The sequence below is a fragment of the Amia ocellicauda genome, unplaced genomic scaffold, assembly GCF_036373705.1.
Source record: "Amia ocellicauda isolate fAmiCal2 unplaced genomic scaffold, fAmiCal2.hap1 HAP1_SCAFFOLD_47, whole genome shotgun sequence".
Lineage (NCBI taxonomy): Eukaryota > Metazoa > Chordata > Actinopteri > Amiiformes > Amiidae > Amia > Amia ocellicauda.
In genome coordinates this window covers 375,001-382,500 of record NW_027102983.1, presented here as the reverse complement: position 1 = coordinate 382,500, position 7,500 = coordinate 375,001, and the positions used below count along the sequence as shown (strand labels likewise).

At 43.5% G+C, this 7,500-nt stretch overlaps 7 non-coding genes across 7 annotated transcripts in view; all 7 read left to right on the top strand.

The window, feature by feature from the left end:
• The window catches only part of LOC136736713 (5S ribosomal RNA), a 119-nt gene extending 49 nt beyond the window's left edge, over positions 1 to 70 (top strand). Inside the window, exon 1 of the ribosomal RNA XR_010811770.1 lies at positions 1 to 70. This exon is cut by the window's left edge and continues 49 nt beyond it. This is a non-coding gene — a ribosomal RNA (5S ribosomal RNA).
• A 1,055-nt stretch (positions 71 to 1,125) lies between these two features.
• LOC136736957 (5S ribosomal RNA) lies at positions 1,126 to 1,244 on the top strand. Its single transcript, XR_010811936.1, has one exon. It is a non-coding gene; the product is annotated as a 5S ribosomal RNA (ribosomal RNA).
• A 1,066-nt stretch (positions 1,245 to 2,310) lies between these two features.
• LOC136736956 (5S ribosomal RNA) lies at positions 2,311 to 2,429 on the top strand. Its single transcript, XR_010811935.1, has one exon. It is a non-coding gene; the product is annotated as a 5S ribosomal RNA (ribosomal RNA).
• A 1,055-nt stretch (positions 2,430 to 3,484) lies between these two features.
• On the top strand, positions 3,485 to 3,603 carry LOC136737236 (5S ribosomal RNA). The gene has a single exon (XR_010812202.1). It is a non-coding gene; the product is annotated as a 5S ribosomal RNA (ribosomal RNA).
• A 1,066-nt stretch (positions 3,604 to 4,669) lies between these two features.
• LOC136737271 (5S ribosomal RNA) lies at positions 4,670 to 4,788 on the top strand. Its single transcript, XR_010812236.1, has one exon. It is a non-coding gene; the product is annotated as a 5S ribosomal RNA (ribosomal RNA).
• A 1,066-nt stretch (positions 4,789 to 5,854) lies between these two features.
• Positions 5,855 to 5,973, top strand: LOC136737116 (5S ribosomal RNA). The gene has a single exon (XR_010812088.1). It is a non-coding gene; the product is annotated as a 5S ribosomal RNA (ribosomal RNA).
• A 1,065-nt stretch (positions 5,974 to 7,038) lies between these two features.
• Positions 7,039 to 7,157, top strand: LOC136736821 (5S ribosomal RNA). The gene has a single exon (XR_010811870.1). It is a non-coding gene; the product is annotated as a 5S ribosomal RNA (ribosomal RNA).
• Positions 7,158 to 7,500: the final 343 nt, after the last annotated feature.

The following is a 7,500-nucleotide window of genomic DNA, read 5'->3' as shown; positions in this document are numbered from 1 at the left end:
AGCTAAGCAGGCTCGGGCCTGGTCAGTACTTGGATGGGAGACCGCCTGGGAATACCAGGTGCTGTAAGCTTTTTCATCTTTTACACACCAGAGGGCGACAAATCACGAGTTTTAACTTTGGATACACGCAATTTCATCATTATTTCAGATTTGACTTCCCCAAATACACAGGCATACAATAGATCTTGTTCTCCAACGTAAACGGTCCCTAGAAACTAGGGTACATTCGTAAATAAATTCAGCATCATGGCTAGAAGTGACTAAATGTTGCCTAATCTATCTCATCGAGAAATGACACAATTACAGCAACACAAAAAGGAACTCCACCGGACAAAGTTCAGTGCTCACAAGGAGCCTCATTCAACACACACGGTTCCATTCCCATTCATGCAAAGCACGAAAGTGTAAAACTTGGGAACATACTTGAGAGCAAAGATCACATTCAATCTCATTCAAGGCACGGATGTGAATGCAACGGGATGAAATAACTGAAATGATGCCTGCCCTCGAACTGTGATGATGGACTACCCGACTCGCCAATAATATTGGCTTCTGGTGTATTGAAATACAGGAGCTGCTGGATGTGTGTGTTTTCTTTCCCCCTCACCATAGTTTGTCAAATGTTTAAACAACTGAACTTATATTCAAGGTTTGTTTCTCTTCATATGTTTTACTGGTTTACATTTGTCTCAGCAACCTGTTGAATGATTCTTCTGCTTTCAAAACAAAATGACAACAGGATGAATGCACACACTTGAAAATACAATACATGCAATGTTATGCATCATAGTGATGCAACCTCCTTTCAGTTTCATACTGCATGTCAATTGAAATCCTTACTGAAATGCACACCTTCTCAAGATTGCGCTTGACTGGCGTGTCAGGCACTCAATTACAGCTGTTTTATCAAGACAATGTGTTCGTTTTGTAATATATAGTTCCGGTCTGGTGTGGCACCCCAGCTAACGCACAACGTTGCCACAACGTTTCGTGTTAGCAGGGACTGTCTGCGGCGCGCTGGTGTGTCCCGGACTTTAGAGTAGAGAGACAGTTCAACTGCAAGTATGAGCGGCAGAAACGGATATTGCCTTCCCTTTAAGTAGAGCGTCAGGGATAGCCTCCCTGGCTTACGGCCATACTAGCCTGAATACGCCCGATCTCGTCCGATCTCGGAAGCTAAGCAGGCTCGGGCCTGGTCAGTACTTGGATGGGAGACCGCCTGGGAATACCAGGTGCTGTAAGCTTTTGCATCTTTTACACACCAGAGGGCGACAAATCACGAGTTTTAACTTTGGATACACGCAATTTCATCATTATTTCAGATTTGACTTCCCCAAATACACAGGCATACAATAGATCTTGTTCTCCAACGTAAACGGTCCCTAGTAACTAGGGTACATTCGTAAATAAATTGAGCATCATGGCTAGAAGTGACTAAATGTTGCCTAATCTTTCTCATCGAGAAATGACACAATTACAGCAACACAAAAAGGAACTCCACCGGACAAAGTTCAGTGCTCACAAGGAGCCTCATTCAACACACACGGTTCCATTCCCATTCATGCAAAGCACGAAAGTGTAAAACTTGGGAACATACTTGAGAGCAAAGATCACATTCAATCTCATTCAAGGCACGGATGTGAATGCAACGGGATGAAATTACTGAAATGATGCCTGCCCTCGAACTGTGATGATGGACTACCCGACTCGCCAATAATATTGGGTTCTGGTGTATTGAAATACAGGAGCTGCTGGATTTGTGTGTTTTCTTACCCCCTCACCATAGTTTGTCAAATGTTTAAACAACTGAACTTATATTCAAGGTTTGTTTCTCTTCATATGTTTTACTGGTTTACATTTGTCTCAGCAACCTGTTGAATGATTCTTCTGCTTTCAAAACAAAATGACAACAGGATGAATGCACACACTTGAAAATACAATACATGCAATGTTATGCATCATAGTGATGCAACCTCCTTTCAGTTTCATACTGCATGTCAATAGAAATCCTTACTGAAATGCACACCTTCTCAAGATTGCGCTTGACTGGCGTGTCAGGCACTCAATTACAGCTGTTTTATCAAGAGAATGTGTTCGTTTTGTAATATATAGTTCCGGTCTGGTGTGGCACCCCAGCTAACGCACAACGTTGCCACAATGTTGCCACAACGTGGCGTGTTAGCAGGGACTGTCTGCGGCGCGCTGGTGTGTCCCGGGCTTTAGAGTAGAGAGACAGTTCAACTGTAAGTATGAACGGCAGAAACGGATATTGCCTTCCCTTTAAGTAGAGCGTCAGGGACAGCCTCCCTGGCTTACGGCCATACTAGCCTGAATACGCCCGATCTCGTCCGATCTCGGAAGCTAAGCAGGCTCGGGCCTGGTCAGTACTTGGATGGGAGACCGCCTGGGAATACCAGGTGCTGTAAGCTTTTGCATCTTTTACACACCAGAGGGCGACAAATCACGAGTTTTAACTTTGGATACACGCAATTTCATCATTATTTCAGATTTGACTTCCCCAAATACACAGGCATACAATAGATCTTGTTCTCCAACGTAAACGGTCCCTAGTAACTAGGGTACATTCGTAAATAAATTGAGCATCATGGCTAGAAGTGACTAAATGTTGCCTAATCTTTCTCATCGAGAAATGACACAATTACAGCAACACAAAAAGGAACTCCACCGGACAAAGTTCAGTGCTCACAAGGAGCTTCATTCAACACACACGGTTCCATTCCCATTCATGCAAAGCACGAAAGTGTAAAACTTGGGAACATACTTGAGAGCAAAGATCACATTCAATCTCATTCAAGGCACGGATGTGAATGCAACGGGATGAAATTACTGAAATGATGCCTGCCCTCGAACTGTGATGATGGACTACCCGACTCGCCAATAATATTGGGTTCTGGTGTATTGAAATACAGGAGCTGCTGGATTTGTGTGTTTTCTTACCCCCTCACCATAGTTTGTCAAATGTTTAAACAACTGAACTTATATTCAAGGTTTGTTTCTCTTCATATGTTTTACTGGTTTACATTTGTCTCAGCAACCTGTTGAATGATTCTTCTGCTTTCAAAACAAAATGACAACAGGATGAATGCACACACTTGAAAATACAATACATGCAATGTTATGCATCATAGTGATGCAACCTCCTTTCAGTTTCATACTGCATGTCAATTGAAATCCTTACTGAAATGCACACCTTCTCAAGATTGCGCTTGACTGGCGTGTCAGGCACACAATTACAGCTGTTTTATCAAGACAATGTGTTCGTTTTGTAATATATAGTTCCGGTCTGGTGTGGCACCCCAGCTAACGCACAACGTTGCCACAACGTGGCATGTTAGCAGGGACTGTCTGCGGTGCGCTGGTGTGTCCCGGGCTTTAGAGTAGAGAGACAGTTCAACTGTAAGTATGAACGGCAGAAACGGATATTGCCTTCCCTTTAAGTAGAGCGTCAGGGACAGCCTCCCTGGCTTACGGCCATACTAGCCTGAATACGCCCGATCTCATCAGATCTCGGAAGCCAAGCGGGCTCGGGCCTGGTCAGTACTTGGATGGGAGACCGCCTGGGAATACCAGGTGCTGTAAGCTTTTGCACCTTTTACACACCAGAGGGCGACAAATCACGAGTTTTAACTTTGGATACACGCAATTTCATCATTATTTCAGATTTTACTTCCCCAAATACACAGGCATACAATAGATCTTGTTCTCCAACGTAAACGGTCCCTAGTAACTAGGGTACATTCGTAAATAAATTGAGCATCATGGCTAGAAGTGACTAAATGTTGCCTAATCTTTCTCATCGAGAAATGACACAATTACAGCAACACAAAAAGGAACTCCACCGGACAAAGTTCAGTGCTCACAAGGAGCCTCATTCAACACACACGGTTCCATTCCCATTCATGCAAAGCACGAAAGTGTAAAACTTGGGAACATACTTGAGAGCAAAGATCACATTCAATCTCATTCAAGGCACGGATGTGAATGCAACGGGATGAAATTACTGATATGATGCCTGCCCTCGAACTGTGATGATGGACTACCCGACTCGCCAATAATATTGGGTTCTGGTGTATTGAAATACAGGAGCTGCTGGATTTGTGTGTTTTCTTACCCCCTCACCATAGTTTTTCAAATGTTTAAACAACTGAACTTATATTCAAGGTTTGTTTCTCTTCATATGTTTTACTGGTTTACATTTGTCTCAGCAACCTGTTGAATGATTCTTCTGCTTTCAAAACAAAATGACAACAGGATGAATGCACACACTTGAAAATACAATACATGCAATGTTATGCATCATAGTGATGCAACCTCCTTTCAGTTTCATACTGCATGTCAATTGAAATCCTTACTGAAATGCACACCTTCTCAAGATTGCGCTTGACTGGCGTGTCAGGCACTCAATTACAGCTGTTTTATCAAGACAATGTGTTCGTTTTGTAAAATATAGTTCCGGTCTGGTGTGGCACCCCAGCTAACGCACAACGTTGCCACAACGTTGCCACAACGTGGCGTGTTAGCAGGGACTGTCTGCGGCGCACTGGTGTGTCCCGGGCTTTAGAGTAGAGAGACAGTTCAACTGTAAGTATGAACGGCAGAAACGGATATTGCCATCCCTTTAAGTAGAGCGTCAGGGACAGCCTCCCTGGCTTACGGCCATACTAGCCTGAATACGCCCGATCTCGTCTGATCTCGGAAGCCAAGCAGGCTCGGGCCTGGTCAGTACTTGGATGGGAGACCGCCTGGGAATACCAGGTGCTGTAAGCTTTTGTACCTTTTACACACCAGAGGGCGACAAATCACGAGTTTTAACTTGGGATACAGACAATTTCATCATTATTTCAGATTTTACTTCCCCAAATACACAGGCATACAATAGATCTTGTTCTCCAACGTAAACGGTCCCTAGTAACTAGGGTACATTCGTAAATAAATTGAGCATCATGGCTAGAAGTGACTAAATGTTGCCTAATCTTTCTCATCGAGAAATGACACAATTACAGCAACACAAAAAGGAACTCCACCGGACAAAGTTCAGTGCTCACAAGGAGCCTCATTCAACACACACGGTTCCATTCCCATTCATGCAAAGCACGAAAGTGTAAAACTTGGGAACATACTTGAGAGCAAAGATCACATTCAATCTCATTCAAGGCACGGATGTGAATGCAACGGGATGAAATTACTGAAATGATGCCTGCCCTCGAACTGTGATGATGGACAACCCGACTCGCCAATAATATTGGGTTCTGGTGTATTGAAATACAGGAGCTGCTGGATTTGTGTGTTTTCTTACCCCCTCACCATAGTTTGTCAAATGTTTAAACAACTGAACTTATATTCAAGGTTTGTTTCTCTTCATATGTTTTACTGGTTTACATTTGTCTCAGCAACCTGTTGAATGATTCTTCTGCTTTCAAAACAAAATGACAACAGGATGAATGCACACACTTGAAAATACAATACATGCAATGTTATGCATCATAGTGATGCAACCTCCTTTCAGTTTCATACTGCATGTCAATTGAAATCCTTAGTGAAATGCACACCTTCTCAAGATTGCGCTTGACTGGCGTGTCAGGCACTCAATTACAGCTGTATTATCAAGACAATGTGTTCGTTTTGTAAAATATAGTTCCGGTCTGGTGTGGCACCCCAGCTAACGCACAACGTTGCCACAACGTTGCCACAACGTGGCGTGTTAGCAGGGACTGTCTGCGGCGCACTGGTGTGTCCCGGGCTTTAGAGTAGAGAGACAGTTCAACTGTAAGTATGATCGGCAGAAACGGATATTGCCTTCCCTTTAAGTAAAGCGTCAGGGACAGCCTCCCTGGCTTACGGCCATACTAGCCTGAATACGCCCGATCTCGTCCGATCTCGGAAGCCAAGCAGGCTTGGGCCTGGTCAGTACTTGGATGGGAGACCGCCTGGGAATACCAGGTGCTGTAAGCTTTTGCACCTTTTACACACCAGAGGGCGACAAATCACGAGTTTTAACTTGGGATACAGACAATTTCATCATTATTTCAGGTTTTACTTCCCCAAATACACAGGCATACAATAGATCTTGTTCTCCAACGTAAACGGTCCCTAGTAACTAGGGTACATTCGTAAATAAATTGAGCATCATGGCTAGAAGTGACTAAATGTTGCCTAATCTTTCTCATCGAGAAATGACACAATTACAGCAACACAAAAAGAACTCCACCGGACAAAGTTCAGTGCTCACAAGGAGCCTCATTCAACACACACGGTTCCATTCCCATTCATGCAAAGCACGAAAGTGTAAAACTTCGGAACATACTTGAGAGCAAAGATCACATTCAATCTCATTCAAGGCACGGATGTGAATGCAACGGGATGAAATTACTGAAATGATGCCTGCCCTCGAACTGTGATGATGGACTACCCGACTCGCCAATAATATTGGGTTCTGGTGTATTGAAATACAGGAGCTGCTGGATTTGTGTGTTTTCTTACCCCCTCACCATAGTTTGTCAAATGTTTAAACAACTGAACTTATATTCAAGGTTTGTTTCTCTTCATATGTTTTACTGGTTTACATTTGTCTCAGCAACCTGTTGAATGATTCTTCTGCTTTCAAAACAAAATGACAACAGGATGAATGCACACACTTGAAAATACAATACATGCAATGTTATGCATCATAGTGATGCAACCTCCTTTCAGTTTCATACTGCATGTCAATTGATATCCTTACTGAAATGCACACCTTCTCAAGATTGCGCTTGACTGGCGTGTCAGGCACTCAATTACAGCTGTTTTATCAAGACAATGTGATCGTTTTGTAAAATATAGTTCCGGTCTGGTGTGGCACCCCAGCTAATGCACAACGTTGCCACAACGTTGCCACAACGTGGCGTGTTAGCAGGGACTTTCTGCGACACGCTGGTATGTCCCGGGCTTTAGAGTAGAGAGACAGTTCAACTGTAAGTATGAACGGCAGAAACGGATATTGCCTTCCCTTTAAGTAGAGCGTCAGGGAAAGTCTCACTTGCTTACGGCCATACTAGCCTGAATACGCCCGATCTCGTCCGATCTCGGAAGCCAAGCAGGCTCGGGCCTGGTCAGTACTTGAATAGGAGACCGCCTGGGAATACCAGGTGCTTTAAGCTTTTGCACCTTTGACACACCAGAGGGTGACAAATCACGATTTTTAACTTTGGATACACACAATTTCATCATTATTTCAGATTTGACTTCCCCAAATACACAGGCATACAATACATTTTGTTCTCCAACGTAAACGGTCCCTAGTAACTAGGGTACATTCGTAAATAAATTGAGCATCATGGCTAGAAGTGACTAAATGTTGCCTAATCTTTCTCATCAAGAAATGACACAATTACAGCAACACAAAAAGGAACTCCACCGGACAAAGTTCAGTGCTCACAAGGAGCCTCATTCAACACACACGGTTCCATTCCCATTCATGCAAAGCACGAAAGTGTAAAACTT